Source organism: Bos grunniens, chromosome 20, assembly GCF_055505025.1.
Source record: "Bos grunniens cultivar Pamir isolate PY7600 chromosome 20, Bosgru_T2T1.0, whole genome shotgun sequence".
In the NCBI taxonomy this organism is placed as follows: Eukaryota; Metazoa; Chordata; class Mammalia; order Artiodactyla; family Bovidae; genus Bos; species Bos grunniens.
In genome coordinates this window covers 39,739,246-39,765,594 of record NC_141184.1, presented here as the reverse complement: position 1 = coordinate 39,765,594, position 26,349 = coordinate 39,739,246, and the positions used below count along the sequence as shown (strand labels likewise).

The following is a 26,349-nucleotide window of genomic DNA, read 5'->3' as shown; positions in this document are numbered from 1 at the left end:
ACCAAGATCAGGTTCCTGAAACCCAAGGTTACATAGCTTGGGAGCAGCCAAACCAAGATCCCAGTTAGCCCTTCTGAGCCAACCACTGTGTCACGCTGCATCCAAGTGATTTTGGCTTATGTGTTTATGGTAAAGGTGAACCGTTTTTAGGCTTTAGATTGCAGAGTACTAGTGATCCAGTTAACAAACTCTCACTTTAAAGGTGGCAATCAAAGTGGTAATTAATGGGGCAGTTTATTACATTTTATATGTTGGCTGCACCAACTTCAGGTCTTTTGCCTCTCCCATATGGGGAACACATTGACAAAAGTCAGAAACAAATACCAGTTAGAGGTTATGATCACTTAAACGAATAATCAAAAAGTAAATAAAAATCTATCTATAACATTACAGTTTTTCTCTGTATCCACTCCAAAAGTAAGCCAAATAAAGCCTTTGTTTCCAGTGACAATCATTATTGTTATTCACTTCATGGGTCAGGAAGAGCTTTCAATGAGCATAGCTCTAAGATTTAAACTAAATGACTTGAAGGAGAGAAAACGAAAATACGAACTACTGCAAGATCAACCTGCCCAATGAACTAATTTCTAGACTGTGATAAAATGGAAGAAATGCAAGGATTGCTACCGCTCTCCTTCAACAACCATTTTCCAACTCAGCTCTGGTCTTACCGGTGGTGAAGCCTGGACCACCCACTAAATTTTCTACAGCTAAACAAACAGCTACAGTCCAGAGAAACACAAATTTCTTGGCTTACTGTTTTTATATCCACCCAGTGTTAAGTCAAGACTGTGTTCCAGAAGGTCACAGACTAAATCCAATAACACGCAATGGGGATCTTAATTAAGCCTTACTGCCAAATGAAGGAAATCATTAAGTTAGTCCTCAACCTGTGTCCACCATCTCTCTTCTTTCCTGTGAACAACTAACTCCCAGGTAAACAGAAGCCAAAGCTATGGAGATGACCCAGAGCACAGTAAGATGGATCTCACAGATGAAGAAAAATGCAACAGCTTAAAAAGTGGGTTTCATTAGTAAACTGAAAGAATTAACAATAGGAAGAGAGTATACTGGAAGATAAGGAAGGAAACACATGATAACAACAGTTGCAAACAGTAGCTGTCTGCCATGAACGAGACACTAGCCTATGCCAAAGTAAACTACGAGGAAAAGAAATCTGTTTTTACCAGTAAGGCAAAACTGCTTTCTGGATTTGCAATCATTTCCCTGTAGAGTCATTCTTTGGTTTTCTGGAAGGGACCAGGTTCAAGGTCTCTATGGAAGTCTGATGAGATCTGGGAAAAAGCAGCAGCTAGTATGTATTTAGCAAACATATTAAGGGTCTACTAATGTGTAAGATACTGCATCTTGGGTAAACCTGCACCGTGCTTTATGACTCTGTGGCAGAAGTACTCTCTGCAACTTCAGTTGTGCTCTTGATAAAAGGTAACGGCCCTCTTCTGGCCACCTTTAATGAGACAGCTGGCTTTGTGACTTAGCTGGCCCATCACGCCCCCACCACTCTTTCTCCTCCAAGATGTCACAAATTCCCAGTGAAATGGAGTGTCTTATTGGTCCCTAAAGACCCAGTCTTCTTTTAGACGTTGGAAACGTAGGAAAGTTTACAAAGCTCCTTTATCAAATGGAACTGGGATGATACTATTTACGGGGACCCCATGGACCCTCCCACAATCTTTTCCTTCCATCTTCCCTTCTCTTTCTGTAATAACTACCGATCTTTACCAATGTCCCTGCCATGACAGAGTTCCAGGGGCATGCCTGGGCATTGCCTCACCAGAGGTCCCAGGTTCATCTCTGCCCTGTCCTCCATCTTCCTGAGGTCATGCCCCAACTTTGACCTCTGTTTCTTAAATCCTGAACCTCATTCTATGGCTTCTTCACTAAAGTTGATTTCAGATTATCTATCTCTGGATTTTTTTTTTCTTGCATCTAGAACCATTTATGTCCACGATCATGAATAGCTGGGAGTTTACATAAACCCAGATAATAATTTTTGGGGATCACAAATTCTAACAAGAGGGAAGAAAGGGCTGGGTTATCAGAGAAGCAAGGCTAAAGATTTCTCCAAGAAATATAGCATGAATTTATCTTCTGAGTGTGAAATCTCTGGGTCTGCCTACCCAAAGATGTGACCTTGCTCATGGAAGATTTGCAGAACAAATCTTGTTTGAGGACCTACAATAGGCCACTTGTAAGCGGCCAGATTTCTGCACGTGGAATCCAGAACATAGCTGTAAGGTGCATCTTTTGACTTAAGCAATTATTTTACTATATTTAGTCACAGTTCTGGTCAAGAACTTGCCCAAATTTGACTAGGAAAAATAACAAAGTAAGTTTTATTTTGATTTTCCTGTAATTAAACATAATTTTTTCAAGAACCTATAGGATAGTAAAGAACTTTTATACCAACCTCATTCATGTCTACAGCCAACTCATGCTTAATTACTAGAAAAGGGAACAGGAGAAAGGAGGAAGGTAAGATACATAAGTTAAAGTCACAGATAATCCCCAAACCTCTTTAATCAAGTTTTAGCCTCATCCTGCTAAGCCTTTTATCAGAGTTGCTAAGAAAGAACCAATGTGACATACTTAAGCTTTATCTCATCCATTTCCTCTCCCTGGCCTCTAGTTGGGCTGCTAATAAGCTATGAAGTTGCCAAAGATAGCTGGCCTCCACATGGAAGGGAGAGGACTAGAGGCTGAATAATCCATAAAGTCATTTGGAGACTGCACAAATGACTTTTTACTGTGTACAACTCATCCCAGCCTTGGGATGAGATGATTAAAGAGGCTGAGTAGGGCATTTTCCTCTCATATAACCTATACAGTTGAAATCTCACCAAAGAGGTAAGTTTGGGGTGGTGGTGGTGGTTAAAACATTAGGTCTCTAGTAACCATTTGATTATGGAAATTTGGCCACATTAGTCTACTGAGATGCAGAAATGTGGAGGAGCTAATCAGTGATACCCAACCTGTTAGTGGCAGACCAGAAGACTATGCTTACAGAAGGGTACTGTTTTCATCATAAACTTCACGAAGGATCTAATTCAATTTTATTTCCTTGATCATTAAATTTTTTTTTCTCCCAGAGCCACGAGTTCAGGACATCAAAGAAAGAACCTTAAGGTGTTCAAAAATTTTTATTTTGGCAGGGGGGCTGGCGTTAAAACACCACAAGTTGAGAAGTAGATCAGAGCTGGTAGAAGGAACCTTAAACAGAATTGAGAAAGAAGATGTGTCACAGCTAAAATATCCAAGTCAAAAACTGTTATGGGGTGTCTACTTATGCCATTACTTTTATTAATTCACAGTCTATAAAGCTAGTTTTCAATGAGCAACCTGCTAGTCAAGTGCAGGACCCTAAAGGATTTGAATATATAGTTAAGCTTTACTACAGAGAAAATGCAGAAATGAATATTGATAGATCATTCATTCAAATATATATTAATATTCACTGTTGCATTTTCTCTACCTTTTCTGTCTCCTGACACCTTAACTGTCTCCTGAGAAATCTGTATACGGATCAAGAAGTAACAGAAACAGACATGGAACAATGGACTGGTTTAAAATTGGGAAAGGAGTACATCAAGGCTGTATATTGTCGTCACCTTGCTTATTTAACTTACATGCAGAATACATCATGCAAAATGCCAGGCTGGGTGAATCACAAGAGGAAATCAAGATTGCTGGCAGAAATATCAATAACCTCTGATATGCAGATGATACCATTCTAATGGCAGAAAGCAAAGAGGAACTAAAGAGCCTCTTGATGAAGGTGAAAGAGGAGAGTGAAAAGGCTGGCTTAAAACTCAACATTGGAAAAATGAAGATCATGGTATCCAGTCCCATCACTTGATAGCAAATAGAGGGGAAAAAGTGGAAACAGTGACAGCCTTTATTTTCTTGGGCTCCAAATCACTGTGGACAGTGACTGCAGCCATGAAATTAAAAGATGCTTGCTCCTTGGAAGAAAAGTTATGACAAACATAGACAGCATATTAAAAAGCAGAGACATTACTTTGCTGACAAAGGTCTGTCTAGTCAAAGCTATGGTTTTTCCAGTAGTCATGTATGGATGTGAACTGCTGCTGCTGCTAAGTCACTTCAGTCGTGTCCGACTCTGGGCCACTCCATAGACGGCAGCTCACCAGTCTCCGCCATCCCTGGGATTCTCCAGGCAAGAACACTGGAGTGGATTGCCATTTCCTTCTCCAATGCATGAAAGTGAAAAGTGAAAGTGAAGTCCCTCAGTCATGTCCAATTCTTCGTGACCCCATGGACTGCAGCCTACCAGGCTCCTCCATCCATGGGATTTTCCAGGCAAGAGTGATGGAGTAGGTTGCCATTGCCTTCTCCGATGGATGTGAGCACTGGATCATAAAGATAGCTGAGAACTGAAGAACTGATGCTTTTGAATTGTGGCACTGGAGAAGACTCTTCAGGGTCCCTTGAACTGCAAGGAGACCAAACCAGTCAATTCTAAGGGAAATCAGTCCTGAATGTTCATGTGAAGGACTGATGCTGAAGCTCCAATACTTTGGCTACCTGATGCAAGGAGCTGACTCATTGGAAAAGACCCTGATGCTGGGAAAGACTGAGGGCAGGAGGAGAATGGGGAAACAGAGGATGAGATGGTTGTATGGGATCACTGACTCGATGGACATGAGTTTGAGCAAGCTCTGGATATTGGTGATGGACAGGGAAGCCTGGCATGCTGCAGTCCACAGTGTGGCAAAGAGTCAGACATGACTTAGCAACTGAACAACAACAAATGTATATAAATCATATATGTGTGTGTACGTCTATGTGTGTGTGTGTGTATGTATTATATATTCACGAAACAAATAAGTCCTTCTATTATATGCCAGGCACTCATCTAAGCACTGGGGACAGACATCTTTTCTCCAAACAAGCTGTCAGTTCCAAGAAGCCAAGTACTGTTTGGGAAAGGTGAGGAATGGGAAGACCAATCCAGTCATATCACCTAAAACTTTGAGAGTTCCCTAGGGGGGGTCAAGTTCACAAGGGTCTGCTGCTCTCGTCAGGATTTCCTATACTCCCCCTCACCTCTGTGCCTAATTATTCACCATATATTGATGAATACACTGGAATCTGTACATTTCTGTGCCTTAAATGGCACCTGCCGACTCCTGGATCCACTGGAATGACTCCGGTCTGCACCCCAACCTTGAGAACCTCTGCACTTATTACCCTCTGCCCTATCAACCTCAAACACCACCACCACCTCTCAACACCACCCTCATGAAACCACGTCCAGCACCAAAAGGAGTTAGTCATCATCTCCCTGCCCCTTCGTAATATTAGCATAAACCAGTGCCATGGCCATCACTATGGAATATTGGGAGGATCTGTGTTCTCTAACTATACATTAAGACTGGTAGTGGGTATAGAGGTAATACATTTCAAATTTCCATCAAAAATCAATTTTACAGTAACCCATAGCAGTTAGAGCACAGGCTAACATTTGAAAAGCCACAAACCTAATTAACCTAACTTTTAATTGATCTCATAAAAGCTTGGATTTCTAAAGGGGAACAAACAGTACTTATGTTGGTAGAAGGGTATAAAAAGATATACGCAACCTGGCACCACAATCTTTTCCAGCACACCCTTTATAATAAATGACTAAAATACCAAAGCTTAAAAGGTTAGAACATCCTCGGGGGCACTGTGGTGAGTATGAAACAGTATGCAAGTCTGATGCATACCAAAGAAAACACGAAAACAGGCTTGATAAAATCCACTCTTCCTGTCACATATGCAGACAAACATATAAATAACATCAGAAGAAAAATAAAGGCAGACAGACTGTTCTCTAGCCTGGAAGGAAATTCTGATGAATTCTAAAGGAGTTCGAGGTTCATTCATTCAGTCGACATTTTTGAAATGCCTCTCTCACATGTGGGCCTAAGTTCCAGGCACTGAAGATCTAGCGGAGAAAAACACAGGAAGCAAATAAAATGAAAAAGTCCACAATCCTTGCCTTCCCAGAAGCTTGTAGACTCACGGATGTGGGTCAGGCAATAAGTGAGTCATATATATCAGATGATAAGCGCCATGGGGAAAAATAAACAACGACGTGCAGGAGAGCGTCGGGGTTGGGGGGACAGTGAGGCTGTTGTCCTCTTAAAGGAGCTGTCCAGGGAAGGTGCCATATGCAGGACACATTAGCATAAAGATCTGAAAAAGATGAAGAAATCAGGAGGATTTAGGAGGAAGGTCTCACCAGGTGGTAAGAAGAACAAAGACAGAAGCCTGTCGGTGAGTGCTCTCCTGACACATAGGAGGAGGAGGCAAGACAACTGAGAGTAAGCCAGGACAGGCTGTTCTGTTGCAACGTGTGTTTCTGTAACAGTAATTAGCTCATAGGCTATTGGCAGATAGTAGCATAAATGTTGGTATAACATGGAAACATTTGTTTTGTTTTTTTATTAGGCAAAAGGAGCCAGAAGAGCCAGAATAGAATTCTCATCTTTTAGCAGGAAAGGAGAAAGACCTTAGGTTGGCTGCCGCACAGGCCAAAGGGATTTCACCTCCAACTGAGAGAATGAGCACCTGCCCCTTGCTGTCTCCCCAAAAACGTGCAGCTCTCCCAAGCTATCTCTGGTGAGTGCTGGGGTTTTAAGTCATAGAAGATTAGGAGAGGCCCACTCTAATCCTACTTTCCCCCCCAAGTCCTATTTTTTTGAGTACATTTTTCAGATGTAAGGAAGAACATGGGCTTCCCTGGTGGCTCAGCTGGTAAAGAATCTGCCTGCAATGCAGAAGACCTGCGTTCAATCCTTGGGTCAGGAAGATCCCTTGGAAAAGGGAACAGCTACCCACTCCTGTATGCTGGCCTGAAGAATTCCGTGGACTGTAGAGTCCAAAGGGTCACAAAAAGTCGGACACAACTGAGTGACTTTTTTTTTTTTTTTCAGAACACAGAGTTTTACAGGAAGTGTGTACGTGCTAAGTCATGTCCAACTCTTTGCAACCCTGTGGACTCTAGCTGGCCAGGCTCCTCTGTCCATGAGATTCTCCATACAAGAGTACTGGAGTGGGTAGGTATGCCCTTCTCCAGCAGATCTTCCCAACCCAGTGATTGAACTTATGCCTCTTAGGTCTCTTGCATTGGGAAGGTGGGTTCTTTACCACTAGTGCCACCTGGGAAGCCCCTGTTTTACAGGATACACATATACTGTTATTCCAGAGACATCTGCCGAGTGCAGGGCCTCACAGGACACACGAAATGGGAGGGTACTGGTGGGCTTTGAGAGGAGGCATGAGATGACCTGATGCACTGATAATAAAAGCAGTGGTACAATGGAGGAACAGAGGGTGAGCAAGTGGAAAGCAACAGACCAGTGAGGGGCCTTTGCAACAGTCAGGTGAGAGAGGGCTGGCCCAGGAAGTGAGCAGTGACAATGGAGTAAGACAGAGCCAAGAGGACTCCACTGCTTTTCAGCCTAAGCAACTGACACTAGATGACTGAAGGGTGATTCAGTTAAGGGTGGTCACTTCAATTTTGGTGAACTCAATTTCGAGTGGCTATAAATCAAGTGGGAATTTCAACTAGGTAGAATGGCAACCCCACTCCAGTACTCCTGCCTGGAAAATCCCATGTACGGAGGAGCCTGGTAGGCTGCAGTCCATGGGGTGGCTAAGAGTCAGGCACGACTGAGTGACTTCACTTTCACTTTTCACTTTCATGCATTGGAGAAGGAAATGGCAACCCACTCCAGTGTTCTTCCCTGGAGAATCCCAGGGACAGGGGAGCCTAGTGGGCTGCCATCTATGGGGTCGCACAGAGTTGGACACGACTGAAGTGACTTAGTGGCAGCAGCAGCAGTCAAAATAGACGTGTCCAAAACTCAGGAGGGAACAGTTTGAAAGTTTTCAGTGTATATTATATTAAACCCTTAGAGTAAATGTATTCAAATTTTCAAAGACTGATTTTTCCAGCAACCTACTAGCAGCTGGAGTAGAAGCCAAAAGCTACAAAACCTGTGGACTTGGGTTTTAATTCTTAGTATGAGAGCCTGGATTCCTGGAATGGGAGTAGGGGAGTGCTTATGGTGGGAGAAGGGTGCCGGAAAAGGTCTGAAGCCAGCTCTGGGTCATTCTAACAGTCAGAGGTGGGGGTAATGAGCAAAAATAGCAAAGAGCTTACAAGGAAGACCTGTGAAGTGTGAGAAAAACTAGAAAAATGTAGCGTCCTGGACATCAAGTAAGAAGTGTGGGTGATCCAAGAGGTGAACTGAGATGAGGACTGAGGACGTGCTACTGAATTTAGCAAGTGGGACAGGGCAGCAGCTGTCCCAGTGGCCAAGCTCAGCTTCCATCTGCTGTCCCACCATAGTCAGTGGGGTACATTTCAGCCAAACATGGAGTTTTGTTGAAAAGGATAGAAAAATGGGGGGGGGGGCGGGGCTAAAAGAAGACATAGGATCTACAATTATATGCTTATCTTTTATAATAATGTTGGGACACTATGGCATGTTTTTATGGTGATGTAATGATCCAGTGGAGAGGAAAAAATAAATCTGAGAGAGAGAGGCAGAGTTGTGGGGGTAATGTCCCTAAGAAGAAGGCAAGAGAGAAAGCAGGTGTCATGTGAAGAGGTTTGCCTACAAAATGCTGTGTTAACAGGAGGAAGGCAGAGCTGATGGGCACTGACTCCAGGAGAGAAGCAGGTGTGGTGGGAGCTTGCAGATTCCCTTCTGTTGTGCGTGGGGTCTATCTTCAGTGAGAGAGAAAGGCGGCTATCTGCACAGACGTAGGATGCAGGAAGGAAGTGTTAGGGGCTTGAGGAGAGCAGTGAGAAGAGCTGTGAAATAGTTGTCTAGACAAAGTGAATGGATCAGGGAAGACGGCTTTGACAGTTGTATGAAAAACTTGGGGAGGTTAGTGGCCGTGCATTTAACCAGCAACCGACCATCATGGTGTGTGTTTTCTCCTGTCATATTCAGCTCTCAGGTGCTGGCATGGTGTAGGTAGAGAGCTGGATTTATTCTGGGCTGGAATTTTGCCAAACAAAAGTATGATGAAGCAAAAGAAGTACAAAACATTATAATCAATTGCTGCAGTCTGAAGCCAAATTCATCAGCTGAAATCTTAATACCCAAAGGTGATGGGATTAGTGGTGAGGCCTTTGGGAGGTGATTTGGTCTTGAGCCCTTGTAAATGGGATAAGGGATCTTATAGAGACCCCAGAGAGCTCTGTAGACCCTTCCACCGTGTGGGCATACAATGAGAAGTTCGAGACCCAGAAGAGGCCCCTCACCCAACCAAGCTGGCACCCTGATCTTAGACTTACACCCTGAGAATTGTGAGCAGTATGTTTCTAGCATTTGTAAGCCACTTAGACTGTGGCATCTTGTTCTAGCAACTCAGAAAGGACTTAGGTATGAGACATAGAATAAAGGCATTGGGTAAGGATGTTTATTTCTTGTCAAGCTGCCAATGGAACATTAATCAGTATAGCCTTTAACCAAGCGACAGCCCACAACTAAACATCTCATCACATAGTGATACTTCTGTCCCTTTTAAAGACATTATTTTTCCCTTTCCTGCTGGTGAAACAACAGTAACTTCAAATACAGACTCCCTGTTGGCTGATGTGTAAGATGGGCAATACCACTGTTCATACTGAGAGCAGTCATCTCTTGGGACTCACTATTTATAATAAAGAATCCCCAACCCTGCCTGCCATGAGGACTCTGGAAGATACCAGGGCTGCAAGAGCATAGGGCAGAACACGACCCAAGAGCTGGGAAATCATTCGCAGGGTATTTTTAGGCTTGTGCCTCCTCCAGGCTTTCTTACCACTCCTAGTTTATCCCTAGTTATTATACTCCTTGCAGAAATTCTCAATGACATTCTCACTTTTCTTGTTTTTCCTGTTTGCTATCAGGGAGCTACAGGGCCAGCCCCCTTTGGCCCTACAACCACATTCAGTGCTGCGACTGGGACAGATGGAAATGAGCAGCAATTCTATCTGCCATCAGGTGACTCCAAGTGTATTTGAAGGCGATTCAGAAAGGAGATGCTAACCCAAGATTAAATGAGTTCAGGGCTCGGAATTCCTTGAATACACCGTTCCTTTTGGGGGGCAGTTTGTGGGGGCAGCATTTCCCACCTGGGCCAGTTCGTCTCTGATTAACTCTTCTTCCCTAGAGGATCCATTCTGGGTTTCTCTCTTTACTGCACCTCAGAAGGCTGGTCTGCTGGGGGCAGAGTCTGCAGGCTCCCTTCCTGGCTGACTCTCCACTGCGTTTGAACAAAAGAGACCAGGAGGTTGAGAAAGAGGTCGGGGATGACCTCCCCCCGAGTCCCCACGCTCTGTCAGAACCTGTCCCCACCGGACCTTAGCTTCTGTCATATGGTCCCTCCTCCCAGAACAACGGTAACACAATTTCCTTCCACTGCTGCTCCAGGTCTAGGGGTGACAAGAGCCTCCCTGGGGCCGGGGTCTGAGAACCTCAACATGCCTTGTTGGTGACTTTAGCCCCACCCATACTTCCTGCATTTCCCCTTCATTAAAGTCTCAGGAACCTCTCGAGTTAGATTCTGTTTCTTGCTGACTGACACATAAACCATTTCAAATTCCACTATGTGTAATTTGGGTTCTTCCCAGATAGAGCTGGTGGTAAAGAACCAGCCTGCCAGTGCAGGAGATGCCAGAGATGTGGGTTCGATCTCTGGGTTGGAAAGATCCCCTGGAGGAGGGCATGGCAACTCACTCCAGAAATCTTGCCTGCAGAATCCCACAGACAGAGGAGCTTGGTGGGCTACAGTCCACAGGGTCGCACAGAGTCAGAAACGACTGAAGCGACTTACCACACACACACACACACACACAACTTTACAACTACACTTTGGTGCTGAAGCTGCTAGACCAGAGGAAGGAAAAGCAAATTCCAAACAAATAATATATTCATTCATTCAATGTAGGTGAAAATGCTAACATCTATGCCTTGTTAAAGGGAGAGACAGAACTCCACTGTAAGAACCTCAGAATAACTTAACAGGGAACCAGGTTTACAAACGGCTTTTTTCAATAGAAGTTTCACTTCTCAAATTGAAGGATACTTACAAAGGCTAGTGATCACCTTTGTTGAAGTCTTTTTCCATTAACTGTGACTGTGATATAATTACGGCTTCCCTGGTGGTTCTGTGGTAAAGAATTTGCCTGCCAATGCAGGGGACATGTGCAGATGTGGGTTTAATCCCTGTGTTGGGAAGACTGCCTGGAGAAGGAAATGGCAACTCACTCCAGTATTCTTGCCTGGGAAATACCATGGACAGAAGAGTCTGGTGGGCTACAGTCCATGGCGTTGCAAAAGAGCTGGACACAACTGAGCAACTAAACAACAACAATCAGCTTAATAGGATTTTTGGGGAGGTTGTCCTGGCATAATAAAAGGCCCTAAGATTGTGTTTCAGAGAATGAAACACAGGAAAGAAGAATTTTAATATACTTCAAAAAAAGTTTAGCAGTAACAACTGGCCCATTCAATAGCTAATTTGTGCTAAGTCAATAGATTAGAAATACAGTCTTATATTTACTGAAGATTAGCAGTCTGGCTATAAAAACTGAGGTCAAAGAATACTGCTGTTAATTTTCAATGAATTCGCTTAATAATCAACTGCTAATGACCATATCCCCATTTCCTTGTAAGGACCCAGAATCCTGAAAGTCTAGGGGAAAATCTGCTGGTATCACCCAGGTGAACTCAGGTCAGGGTGAGATTTCTAAAAAAGATCCGAGTCCAATAGGTTCTTATCTAAAAGAAAATAACTTTTCAGATTGACCAATGTCACTGGTGATGTAAACACCCAACAGATGTCAACAATAGATTGCACAAGACAGCCTATGAAGTCTGACTTGAAGGATTAAAAAATGTATTCCTGTTAAGAACTAATAAACAGGCAATCTACCACTCAATTTAGGAGTGATCAAACATATTTTGCTGTACGGTGAGCAAAGGACTATATGTTGGCAACTTTTTGCTTCCAAGAAGCATGGTAAAGTATGCAAAACTAGACAAAGCTTAGTCAAATTCCAGCTGTGCCTTTCTTACTTTCATTAATCTTGAGCATGTAAGTTAACTTCTCTCAGCCTTATTTTATCATTCAAAATACAGGGAAAATATTTATTTCTCTTGCTTCAAAGATTTCATCGTTTATAAGATGTCCTGTCTTGGGAGCTCAGTCCAGTGCTCTATGACAACCTAGAGGGGTGTGAGGGGATGAGGTTCAAGAGGGAGGGGCTATATGTATGTTTATAGCTGATTCACTTCATTATACAACAGAAACTAACACAATATTGTAAAGCAATTATCCTTTAATTAAAAATAAATTTTAAAAAACAGATGCCCTGCTCTCTCACTTAGAAATGACATCTGGGAGAGAAAAAAAGAGAAAAACATTACCACAGTAAATATATGTATCAATTATACAGGGCATCTGGACTTTAGAAATATTAAACTGGATAAAATTTCCATCTTGGAATCTGGAAAATAGAGAATTCCAGAAAAGCATCTACTTCTGCTTCATTGACTGCACTAAACTTTTGACTGTGTGCATCACAACAGACTGAGAAAAATTCTTAAAGAGAAGGGAATACCAGACCACCTTATCTGCCTCCTGAGAAATGTATGTAGATCAAGAAGTAACAGGTAGAACTGGACATGGAACAATGGACTGGTTCCAGATTGGGAAAGGAGTATGTCAAGGCTGTATATTGTTACCCTGCTTATTTAACTTACATGCAGAGTACATCATGTGAAATGCCAGACTGGATGAAGCACAAGCTGGAATCAGATATGCAGATGACACCACCCTTATGGCAGAGTGAAGAGGAACTAAAGAGCCTCTTGATGAAAGTGAAAGAGGAGTGAAAAAGCTGGCTTAAAACTCAACATTCTAAAAACGAAGATCATGGCATCTGGTCCCAACAGTTCATGGAAAATAGATGGGGAGATGATGGAAACAGTGACAAACTTTATTTTCTTGGACTCCAAAATGACTGCAGATGGTGACTGCAGCCATGAAACTAAAAGACACTTGCTCCTTGGAAGAAAAGCTATGACCAACCTAGACAGTGTATTAAAAAACAGAGACATTACTTTGCCAACAAAGGTTTGTACAGTCAAAGCTATGGTTTTTTCCAGTAGTCATGTATGGGTGCGAGAGCTGGCCCATAAAGAAGGCTGAGTACCAAAGAACTGCTGGTTTCGAACTGTGGTGTTGGAGAAGACTCTTCAGAGTCCCTTGGACTACAAGGAGATCAAATCAGTCAATCCTAAAGGAAAACAACCCTGGATATTCATTGGAAGGACTGAAGCTGAAGCTCCAATACTTTGGCCACCTGATTCAAAGAGCCAACTCACTGGCAAAGACCCTGATGCTGGGAAAGATAGAAGACAGGAGGAAGAGGGGATGACAGAAGATGAGCTGATTGGATGGCATCACCAACTCAATGGACATGAGTTTGAGTAGGCTCTGGGAGATGGTGAAGGATAGGGAAGCCTGACGTGCTGCAGTCCATGGGGTCACAAAGAGTTGGACACAACTGAGCAACTGAACAAGAACAAAGTGCTTACTATGTTCCAGGCCCTAACTGCATTATGTATAGTATTAGTGCATTATCATAGCAATCCAAAGGACAGCGTAATAGACACTATTGTCCCATTTTACAGAAGAGAACACCGAGGCCCACACAGGATAAGAGAACCTCACAGAGGCACACTCTTAGTCAGAGTCAGTGCTCTGAGTCAAAGCCACGGCTGCCTGACTCCAAAGTCTGGATTCTTCTCATTGAGTTATGCCTCCTACTTGACTTTTCACTTGCTCCTTCTTGTTTCACTGCTGGAAGTCTCATGTTTTTAACAAAACTAGTAATTCCACAGGAGCAAGGACAATGTTACCTATTCCTTTTGACAATGGATGGCACAAGACTGGGCCCTGGGTAGATGCTCAAAGGATGTTTGCTAAGTATACGACAGCACTTTAAAAGAATTATGACTTGGTAAAAGCAAAAAACCGTGAATACTGAAGTACTTGGAATGAGCAAACTGAGGATAAGAAATTGCTCAAGAAATGAGCTGCATTTGGAGGCCATCCCTTTTCAGTAAGTACTTCCTTGCTTTTTATTTGTTTAAATCACTCTTGATTATCAGTCCAAGAATTGGGCTTCAACAGAAATGCTCCTCAGCTCTATGAAGTAGAATTCTAGCATTTTCTCCTGCTACTCCTGGGCCACTTCTCCTTTCTTTAAACAGCCAACAACTCCCAGCACGCATGCTCAACAACCCTCAAGGCAGGCCAGGCCTGAGAGGCATGTAGGTCAAATCTGACTGTCATTGAGAACAGGGAAACAGCTTCCAATTGGTACAGGTAACCTCGTTTAATGCTAACATTAAAAAACCTGAGCAGTTCTTGGCTGAATGGGACAGGGCTAACTAATGCCTCTTTTCATTTCACACTTAAAAGAGGATGAAGGCCCTCTTAAGATAGAGATCTAGAATATAAGGTAAGAATTTCCAAAAGACTGAAATCCTCAGCATCCTTGTCCTGTCCTCGAGATTTCACACTCCTTAGAAGACCATATTGCTCATACTGAAGATGGGCATAGGAGGCTCAGGTAACATGGGATCTTTACCTATACTCAGCTTTTCTGCATTTCCTCCTTGAAACTGGGCTTCCCTGGTGGCTCAGATGGTAAAGAATATGCCTGCAATGTGGGAGACCCAGGTTTGATCCCTGAACTGGGAAGATCCCCTGAAGAAGGGCATGGCTATCCACTCCAGTATTCTTGCCTGAAGAATCCCATGGACAAATGAGCCTAGCAGGCCACAGACTATAGTCCATGGGGTGGTAAAGAGCGACTAACATTTTTACTTTCACTTTGCTTGAAATTGTGCCCCTTCTTCCCTTCTACCTGGCATAAAAAGCCCATTCCCCCCTAAAGATAGAGCACAAAATCTGGTGAATTGGACCAGGGCCCATAGTCAGCCACAACCTCAGCTCAAATTAATAATATCATCCAGCTTGGGCAACAAAACCGAACTACTGCTTTCTGAGCGAGTCTAAGGTTTGCAGGGTAACTTCAAAAGACAATCCCGTGTTCACTACAACTCAGCTGAAACGACCATGACGTTTAACAGAACTATGGGTCTCATTTAAAAACTATGTAAGAGATTTGCAAACACACAATCCAGTTTTATGGTTTTTCCCATCAGTGCTGTTTTCATTAAGTATATATATATTAATGTAGCCCTAATTCTTTCCCAAAGCTCCCCCTTTTCTTTTATCCCACCCCCTTTCATTCTAAGCACATATAGACCTGCCCTTTCTCAGGACTAATAAATTTCCTGTTGAAACATTTATAACAGTTTGTGGTATCCTTCCCCAGACAGCATCAGGCTTTATTTCCTTCAGCTAATTGAGCAAATGTCACCTTATTAGGGAGGGATTCCCTGACTATCCCATATAAAATACTAACCCTTTGGCCCATCCAGCTCCACCTATCCCCTTATAGTGTTTTGTTTTCCCCATAACACTCAACTCTACCTAACTTAACATATATTTGTTTACTGACAGTCTCCCTTCACTAAATATGGGAAAGCACTTTGTTCTTTGTGGAATCTCTACTACCCATAACAGTGATTAACTCACTATTAATAACAAGCCCACTATAAATGTTTGCTAGATGCATTAACAGTCTTCCTTTCACATCATTGCCAAGAGGTGACAGTGTAGCCTACCCTGTTTTGGGTAAAAATATCACATCTGTTTTAGCCACATCTCTCCTTAAAATCTAGAGTGGATCGTATCTCCACCCTGAAAACAAGTTTTTTTTTTTTTTTTTTTTTTTAAGCAAGTCATATGCTTATTTTACTGGTACTTTCCATATTTTGACACCGTACCCACTTCTGGAGAGATCATCCTCTAGGGCCAAACGAGGTTGATGGCATTATCTGAAGTCTTTCAATAACCTTTACACCCACGTCACAGTAGGAAGCTTTTCTTTTATTGCTTGGGCACAGGAAGATACTCGAACATGACATGAGTAGTATTAGATCCACATCTGACCTAGTAATCACAAACTAAAGGCACGCAGAGCCTGAGGCACTCCACCAGGCAGCAAAGGTGCACCGTGTAATCAAAACTCCCACATACCAGAACATGCTGTGCCCTTCTCGTCATGATCTCATCTTCTAGTTAAACACCACCTGAATCTGACCACTTTCCTGCCTGTTTCTTCCTTAGATCAGGAACTGATCACATGTAGAAAACATGAATCCTAGACATGTAGAAAGAACACTGAGTTTTAAATACATGATTAGCCATTTCCTCCAATTAGTAAAAGAAATTTGGATGCAGAGATGGGTATCCTGAACCCATGGGATGAATTCATTCATGTTGCTTCATTTTAGAATTATGATCTGGGTAAAGAAAATGCTGCATGAAGGGAGGAGAAGAGAGAATATTTGATCAACTTAAGGACAAATCAATTATAAACCATTCTTCAAGTTCCAAATAACTTATTTGGTGGGCATAGTGACTCATTTGAAAAGACCCTGATGCTGGGAAAGACTGAGGGCAGGAGGAGAAGGGGACGAAAGAAGATGAGATGGTTGGATGGCATCACCGACTCGATGGATGTGAGTTTGAGTGAACTCTGGGAGTTGGTGATGGATAGGGAGGCCTGGTGTGCTGCGGTTCATGGGGTTGCAAAGAGTCGGACATGATTGAGTGACTGAACTGAAGTGTATAAGTATGATAAGGTACATTAAAGGAAATCTACCATTCCCTCACTGGAAAAGACCCTGATGCTGGGAAAGACTGAAGGCAAAAGGAGAAGGGGGCAGCAGAGGATAATATGGTTAGACAGCATCACTGACTCAGTGGACATGAATCTGAGCAAACTCCAGGAGACAGTGAAGGATAGAGGAGCATGGCATGCTACAGTCTATGAGGTTGCAAAGAATTGGACATGATTTATCGACTGAACAACAAAAACCATTTCCAATAGATCAACATTATGCAGTCATGTGTTATAAACAAATATAGAACTTTCTGGATTCTGAAGCAAGAGGTACACTGATGGCAACCTTAATTTTTTGAGCCTTTGATTTGAAAAACATTTAAAATTTTGTTTCTGGTTTCTCTTTATTATTCCTAAGCACTTGAAAATTGCCATAAGAGTATGATTTTGACATTTTACTCAGTAATAATTTTGTACCTATATTGTTTTGTGCCTACATCATTGAAAATTTCAAGTTAGTATCTGAATCACTGAGGTTTATCATAAATTTTGCTACAAACTCTATTCCCTGAACCTCGGTATCTTATCCTATAAAACATGAGAAGCCAACTAGAAGATCTGAAATCTCTCTTTGCTTTATGAACCTTATTCCCACCTACTGAGTTTTTAAACACAAGCACTGCTGAATAAGAAACACTCCTGTTTGGAAGAAGTCTGGACAAATACCTTAAGGGTGATCTCAATGATGACACATCCTTCTAGACTGGTCAGTTTGTTAGCATTTAACATGACATAAAAGCTGCTCTGAGGCTTAGCAAAATCACCCATTTGCCAAACATCCTTCTAGACTGGTCAGTTTGTTAGCATTTAACATGACATAAAAGCTGCTCTGAGGCTTAGCAAAATCACCCATTTGCCAAACACGGTGCTTACAGGATCCTTCTTGAAACATTCTTTAAATATAGCTTGCCCGTGAGCTTATTTTGAAAATTTTGTCTTTAGGGCCTTTGTCACTTAAAACACACACACACAGAAAAATGATTGTGTTTACAAATTCTGGCCACTTTTCTTAGTCTAGAGCAGTGGTTCTCAATCATCAAGATTTTCTCCTTTGGATAGCCATTTGGCAAGGTCAGGGACATTTTTAATTGTCTCAAGTTGAGGCAGGTGTGTTGCTGGCATCTGGTGGGTCAAGACCAAGGATGCTGCTGAACATCCTACTCTTTATTGCAGAGGCAACGCAGCCACCACAGTAAGGATTTAGCTGACCTAAAATGTCAATAGCGCCAAGATGGAGAAACCAAGTGCTGAGATGGAAAGAGAAGCTTTACATATTTTTAAAATTCAGTTTTAATTGGAGGATAATTGCTTTACAATGTTGTGTTAGCTTCTCCTGTACAACAACATGAATCAGCCCAAGTATACATATATCCCCTCTCTCTTGAGCCTATCTCCAACCCCCACCCCATCCCTCTAGGTCATCACAGAGCACCAACCTGAGCTCCCTGTGCTACACAGCAGGGATAGCTAGCTTTCCATTCATGGTAGTGTATCCATGTTGACGCTGCTCTCTCAATTCATCCGACTCTCTCCTTCCCTCCCTGCATTCACAAGTCCCTTCTCCACGTTTGTATCTCTGTTCCGTCCCTGAAAATAGGTTCATGAGTACCATTTTTCTAGATTCCATAAATATGCATTAACATATGATATTTGGTTTTTTTTTCTTTTGGACTTACTTCACTTTAGAGAGAAAGCTTTAGATGGATGGTAGTGTAACCAAGCTAGGCAAGTAAGAATTGGAGTTCTTGGGGGCAATCCTTATTTCTTGAGTTTCACAGATATTTTTCATATTCATTTAGGGCTTACATGAGTGTTTAGGGGAAGCTCAGATACTACAGGAGAGAAAAGTTAATGTAGACGTAGGTTGTACTAAATTATTTCTTGGACTTCCTTTTTTTGAGTATATTTCAAAGTAAGTTGATAGGTTACCACTTCTTTATATTTAACTCTTCGATATGATTGGACCTTCCAGAGCAACCCTGATGGCTGTAGTCTCATTTCAACCCAAACCCTGGCAGCCGACCTCAGATTTGTTATGGCCAGCGCTGAGCTAACTCTCCCCTGGAACAGTCTCAGGGGTGAGAATCAATCTTTTATGCAGAGCATGCCTATTGGATTGTTGGATGCAAACCCACTGGGGCAGTTTTTAATGATGGAGTCTTGGTTCTGTGGCCTGCTCCCTAGAGAATGAGCCAGTTTAGAAGATGAACTCAATAATTCCGCATTTGCCACTTGAAGTTCCACTACTTTTAGACTATTTTCACTGTAAATCATTCTAAAATGATCCCATACACCTTTGCCTTTTGCAACAAACACCACCATGATTAATTTTATCTTCTGTTAATGGTTTTACAGTATCACTGTTACAGATGTCAGTTCTTAATCCCTGTAATTGCTTTATGCACTGAGACAGAAATAGTGGTTCAAGCAAAGTGTTTACTTCACTCAAGTTCTTGTAGCATTGGTAGGTAAGTCAAGCTGGCTATTTGAGCTCCCTGCCTTCAAAGTCACCAAAAGTGTGAGCATTTCCTGAAAAAGTGGAAGGAAATCAAGAAGGCTTGACACACACTTTGTTACCCACTTCATAGGCTGTGAACTCACCAACAAAACTGGACTTGCAGAGATAAGCTGTTAAGTATGCAAACTCAGGTTTTTACATGATTTTTCATACCAACTAATCAAGTGCTGAGAAGAATCTTGAGAGTCCCTTGGACTGCAAGGAGCTCAAACCAGTCAATCCTACAGGAAATCAGTCCTGAATATTCATTTGAAGGACTGATGCTGAAGCTGAAACTCCAATACTTTGCCATCTGACATGAAGAACTGACTCATTTGAAAAGGCCCTGATGCTGGGAAAGATTGAAGGCAGGAGGAGAAGGGGACGACAGAGGATGAGATGGTTGGATGGCATCACTGACTTGATGAACATGAGTTTAAGCAAGCTCCGGGAGTTGGTGATGGACAGGGAAGCCTGGTGTGCTGCAGTCCATAGGGTCAAAAGAATCGGACACGACTGAGCAACTGAACTGAACTGAATCAAGTGCTGAGTATTAAACACACTCTGAATGGCTAAATGCCTTTCATACATTATCTAATCCCATCCTCATAACAGCCCTCTGAGATAGGCCATTTCACAGACACAGGAGGCTGAGGCAGAGAAACATGGAATAATTTGGCTAAATGACAGAACCCAGATTTGAAGTCAGACAGTCTGACCCCAGAGCTCTGTTTTAACCACAACTCCAGATGCTGCAAAATGATAGCCTGTGGGCTAAGTGTGGCCCACAGATATGTTTTGCTTGACTTACATATGTTACTTTGGGGTCACCATCTAAAGTTGGGCAGCTTGAGTCTGGCAAAAAGGCTCAGCCCTGGGGCAAGCAAAATCCAGGCCTCACTAGACTTAGACCATCATGGGCGCCAGCGTGGATAAAGGGATGCCATTTTCCAATTTAGGAAAAAGAGCTAGATGAGCCAGTGGCAACCCTGGTTGTCAACACTAACAATTGCGTGAAATTCCAAATTTACTGCTTCTTAGGGAAGGAAAGGGGGGAAAAACAGAGGAAAGAGATAAGGAGAAAGGAAAAAAGGAAGGAAAGAAGAAAGACACAGGGAAGGAGGAAGGGAGGCAGAACCAGTATTCCTCTGTTCAGGAGTGTCTCTAGAAGGCACACAGGCTTGCCTGCAAGCAACTGGCTCACTTCACACATTTATGTTACTTCCCAAGATCCTTGGAAGGGAAGTTATAACCAACCTAGACAGCATATTCAAAAGCAGAGATATTACTTTGCCAACAAAGGTCCATCTAGTCAAGGCTACGGTTTTTCCAGCGGTCACGTATGGATGTGAGAGTTGAACTGTGAAGAAAGCTGAGTGCTGAAGAATTGATGCTTTTGAACTGTGGTGTTGGAGAATACTCTTGAGAGTCCCTTGGACTGCAAGGAGGTCCAACCAGTCCATTCTAAAGGAGATCAGTCCTGGATGTTCATTGGAAGGACTGATGCTAAAGCTGAAACTCCAATACTTTGGCCACCTCATGCGAAGAGTTGACTAATTTGAAAAGACCCTGATGCTGGAAGGGATTGGGAGTAGGAGGAGAAGGGGACGCCAGAGGATGAGATGGCTGGATGGCATCACTGACTCGATGGACGTGAGTCTGAGTGAACTCCGGGAGTTGGTGATGGACAGGGAGGCCTGGCGTGCTGCAATTCATGGAGTCGCAGAGAGTCCGACACGACTGAGCGACTGAACTGAACTGAAGATGCCACAAGCTTTCCAACTTTGTGACCTCTGTATTCATTACATTTACAGTGTTTTGTTTTAAAAAGCCCCTGTTGCAAATGGGTCTTCTCACAGCTCTTCAGCTAAGGTTTAACCCCTTTGCGGAAGGGGCAAAAAACACATCCAGATTCTGGGCTGACTGACTCCGTCAGGTGACCAAGCTCAGTGGATTCTTCCTCTGCTGGCTGAAATTCTTGTTTTTCAGGACATACTGTTCTCTTGAGGCTCTATGTTTGGCAGCCAAAAACAAATGAACAAAATACCCACCCAACTTTGTGTGTGGGTAGCCAGGTGGGGGACAAGGACTTAGGTATAAATCATAAATGCTTCCTTATGGTGCAAATGGTCACAGGAATGTTTATATTTTGGAGGCATCATTGTTCCTTTTCCTTACATCTCAAGAGGCATCACCAAGGCCTGGAGCTTGGGGACAATTCACAAAGAGCCACAGGCATGGTGACTGGAACATAAAGATTAATGCTGACTGAAAGATATACCCATTTGAATGCAGAGTTCCAAGAATAGCAAGGAGAGATAAAGCAATAATCTCAGTGATCAACGCAAAGAAATAGAGGAAAACAATAGAATGGGAAAGACTAGCGAGCTCTTCAAGAAAAGTAGAGACACCAAGGGAACGTTTCATGCAAAGATGGGTACAATAAAGGACAGAAATGGTATGGACCTAACAGAAGCAGAAGATGCTAAGATGAGGTGGCAAGAATACACAGAACTATACAAAAAAGATTTTCATGATATAGATAATCATGACAATATGATTACTCACCTAAAGCTAGACATCCTGCAATTCAAAGTCAAGTGGGCCTTAGGAAGCATCACTATGAACAAAGCTAGTGGAGACGATGGAATTCCAGTTGAGCTATTTCAAATCCTAAAAGATTATGCTGTGAAAGTGCTTCACTCAATATGCAGCAAATTTGGAAAACTCAGCAGTGGCCACAGGACTGGAAAAGGTCAGTTTTCATTCCAATCCCAAAGAAAGGCAATGCCAAAGAATGTTCAAACTACTGCACAACTACACTCATTTCACTTACTAGCAAAGAAATGCTCAAAATTCTCCAAGCCAGGCTTCAACGTATGTGAACTTTCAGATGTTGAAGCTGGTTTTACAAAAGGCAGAGGACCAGAGATCAAATTGCCAACATCCAATGGATCATCAAAAAAGCAAGAGAGTTCCAGAAAAACACCTACTTCTGCTTTATGGTCTATGCCAAAGCCTTTGACTGTGTGGATCACAATAAACTGTGGAAAATTCTTAAAGAGATGGGAATACCAGACCACCTGACCTGCCTCCTGAGAAATCTGTATGCAGGTCAAGAAGCAACAGTTAGAACTGGACATGGAACAACAGACTGGTTCCAAAACAGGAAAGGAGTATGTCAAGGCTATATATTGTCACCCTGTTTATTTAACTTATATGCAGAGTACATCATGAGAAATGCTGGGCTGGATGAAGCACAAGCTGGAATCAAGACTGCCAGGAGAAATATCAATAACCTCAGATATGCAGATGACACTACCCTTATGGCAGAAAGTAAAGAAGAACTAAAGAGCCTCTTGATGAAAGTGAAAGAGGAGAGTGAAAAAGTTGGCTTAAAACTCAACATTCAGAAAACTAAGATCATGGCATCTGGTCCCATCACTTCACGGCAAATAGATGGGGAAAGTGAAAACAGTGGTAGACTTTATTTTTGGGGGCTCCAAAATCACTGCAGATGGTGACTGCAGCCATGAATTTAAAGGACCCTTGCTCTTTGGAAGAAAAGCTATGATAAACCTAGACAGCATATTAAAAAGCAGAGACATTACTTTGCCAACAAAGGTCTGTATAGTCAAAGCTATGGTTTTTCCAGTAGTCATGCACAGATGTGAGAGTTGGACTATAAAGAAAGCTGAGCACTGAAGAATTGATGCTTTTGAACTGTGGTGTTGGAGAAGGCTCTTGAGAGTCCCTTGGACAGCAAGGAGATCCAACCAGTCCATCCTAAAGGAGATCAGTCCTGAATATTCATTGGAAGGACTGATGCTGAAGCTGAAACTCCAATACTTTGGACACCTGATGTGAAGAGCTGACTCATTTGAAAAGATCCTGATGCTGGGAAAGACTGAAGGCGGGAGCAAAAAGGGATGATAGAGGATGAGATGGTTGGATGGCCTCACTGACTCAATGGATATGAGTTTGAGTAAACTCCAGGAGTTGGTAATGGACACAGAAGTCTGGTGTTCTGCAGTCCATGGGGTCACAAAGAATCGGACACGACTGAGCAACTGAACTGAACTGAACTACTCAGCTCTGCTGCTGTAATGAGACCCCAACCATTGATAATGTGGAAAGGAATGCATGTGGCTGTGCTCCAATTAAATCACATTCAAAAAACAGGTGGCCTATAGTTGGCAGTCCCTGCCTCAAAGGACACTGGAACCATGCAAAACTAGACAAGAAACATTTGGGAATAGGCAAGACTCTCTCACCAGTAATCATCACCATGAAACAAACCATAGGGCTTGAAGTAAAAGCAACAAAGAAGAGGGAAGGAGACAGGAGAGGCAGGCATCCCTACAACATGAGAAGCTGTCTTACCATGTGAAGCCAAAGACACAAGTGCTCCAAGATCAATGCCAACCGTGATAAGCAAAGGAAGAGAATGCCATCTGATGCATAGAAGCCTGACAATGAAGACATTCAAGGGAATAAAATAATCTGCAGACTACAGCATGGGGGTGCCACAGGAAGGTCAGGGGACCATTGGGAGCAGATGCGAAACACCAGGAAGTGTTTCAGTCTTTGACTCTTGAGGCACAAAGAGGCAGATACAAGGTAAGGGGTTGGAGCAGGAGCACAAGGACCAAACAGATGCCCTCCGAACTCCTGAGGGCCCTCACTCCTAGGCCCAGCACTGCTTGGCACGGGCGTCACTGCTCTGCTTTCTTCCTTACTCACATGCAAAGCATTCATAATGTGAAAATAAACTATGTGGGATGAAACGTGGAGAAAGTAAGGAAAATAGAAAATGCAACGAAGAAAAATTAGTCAGAGGAAGATCATCAGGCCTGGTGCGAGTTTCTGGAAGGCTGGTCGTGGGGCTTCCCTAGTGGTCCAGCAGCTAAGACTCTGTGCTCCCACGGCCAGGGGCCTGGGTTTGATCCCTGGTCAGGGAACTAGATCTCACATGGCACAACTGAGACTTGGCACGCTGCAGCTAAAGAGCCTACATGCCTCAACCAAGACTGAAGATCCCATGCAGCCAAATAAATAAAGAAATATTAAAAAAAAAAAAAAAAAGGAAGGCTGGTCTTTTGGCTTTTTGATGGCTGTTGCTCTCTCCTAGAAATGCATCTTTGTTTCACTACTGTCCTTGCCCTGAACTCCATTCTAACTTCTTTCATAAATAACAGCCCACACTTAGGAAGTACTTACTTCATGGCAATGTTCTATGTATGTTATGTACATATATGTTGACCTTGATCTTCAACTGTGAGGTGTGTCCTGTACTATTGTTCTCATTGAACAGATGAGGCAGCTGAATCACAGAGAGGTCAAGTCATTTTTCCAGAGGTACGCAGCTAAGAAATGACAACATTGAAACTGGAACGCAAACAGTCTGGCTCTGGCGTCTATGCTGCTGGCCGTTACATTTCCCCAAGGTCACACCGTCTTCCTCCTCCACATCCCAAAGCCAGCTCCACACACCAACGGCTTCATTCCACCCTCCAGGGCATGTCCATATGTATTTTTTCCTTTTTCTTGAGAAAATTTAATACAACTTTCAGATGCAGTTACCAATTTACAGAATATAAAGAGAAGAGAAAAACATGTCAAAAGATACAAAGGGGGAACATCATCTCCGGAACAAACAATTCAGTTTCTTCAACTGATAAACTGCAGGGAGAGAGAGAGAGAGAGAAAGGGGGTGAGACAAAGAGAGAGAGAAAGAGAGAGGGAGAGAAGGAAGAAGGCAGAGTAGGAGGATAGATTTTGAACCTATAGATTTAAAGGTATTTAAAAGACGTAGCCAATTGCAATACGTGGAAATTTGGAGCCTGATTCAAACTATCAAGACTCTTGACATGTATGAGACAACTGTAATTGAACAGTATATGAATATTCAATGATTTAAAGATTGTTATTTTTAAATATAATAATGGTATTATGAATATACCTTAAAATACTATCTTTTAATTAAATGAAATGATAGATATATTAACTAGATGGGGTAATCCTTTTATGAGATGTACATATCAAATTATCATAATGGACACTTTAAATATCTCATAATTTTATCAACTATAAATAAACTCTCAATAAATCTTGGTTAAAAAAAGAAAAAAAAAGTTTATCTTTTAGAGATGTATTACTACTGCTACTGCTAAGTCACGTCACTCGTGTCCGACTCTGTGCGACCCCATAGACGGCGGCCCACCAGGCTCCCCTCCCTGGGATTCTCCAGGCAAGCATACTGGAGTGGGTTGCCATTTCCTTCTCCAGTGCATGAAAGTGAAAAGTGAAAGTGAGGTTGCTCAGTCATGTCTGACTCTTCGCGACCCCACCAGGCTTCTCCATCCATGGGATTTCCCAGGCAAGAGTACTGGAGTGGGTTGCCATTGCCTTCTCCATTAGAGATGTATACCGAAATACTAACGCATGAAATGAAATGATGCCTGGATTTGCTTCCCAATAATACAGGGGGGGGGGGGCGGTAAACTGGGTGGGGCAGAGATAAAATAAGATTTCTATGAGCTAATAACTATTGAAGCTGCTAACAACTATCTGAAATTCATTACACTATTCTACCTCACTTTATAAATGTTGAAAATTTTATATAACAAGAGCTTCATAAAAGTTTGAAGGACAGCATTCTAAGGCTTAAAAATAAAATGTCAGGCCGGGAGGAAATTCTAAATTTATCAGCATTTCACCTGTATGTACATGTATAGTTTCTTCCTCCTTTAGCAGGTATTTTAAAGCTTAAGGGAGGAATTTAAGGAAGTTGAAGCAGGGAAGTCAACTGTTCTTATTCCTGAAAGATAAGCCTTGGAGATGCTGGGATAATCTGCAAATTAGTTTCTTAATGAATGAATTTCTTGAATGTCACTCACATATTCTCAGCAATGAAGTATAACTCTCTGTTGTTCAGTCACTAAGTTGTGTCTAACTCTTTGTGACTCCATGGACTATAACCTTCCAGGTTCCT

The 26,349-nt window shown here is 42.5% G+C and overlaps 1 protein-coding gene and 1 long non-coding RNA gene across 7 annotated transcripts in view; one reads left to right on the top strand and one right to left on the bottom strand.

Annotated features, from left to right (window-relative positions):
* The window catches only part of GHR (growth hormone receptor), a 313,209-nt gene that overhangs the window by 219,451 nt on the left and 67,409 nt on the right, over nucleotides 1-26,349 (bottom strand). The window lies entirely within an intron of this gene.
* On the top strand, nucleotides 6,151-24,440 carry LOC147350284 (uncharacterized). The gene is made up of 2 exons (XR_015148701.1): nucleotides 6,151-6,303; nucleotides 6,478-24,440. It is a non-coding gene; the product is annotated as an uncharacterized LOC147350284 (long non-coding RNA).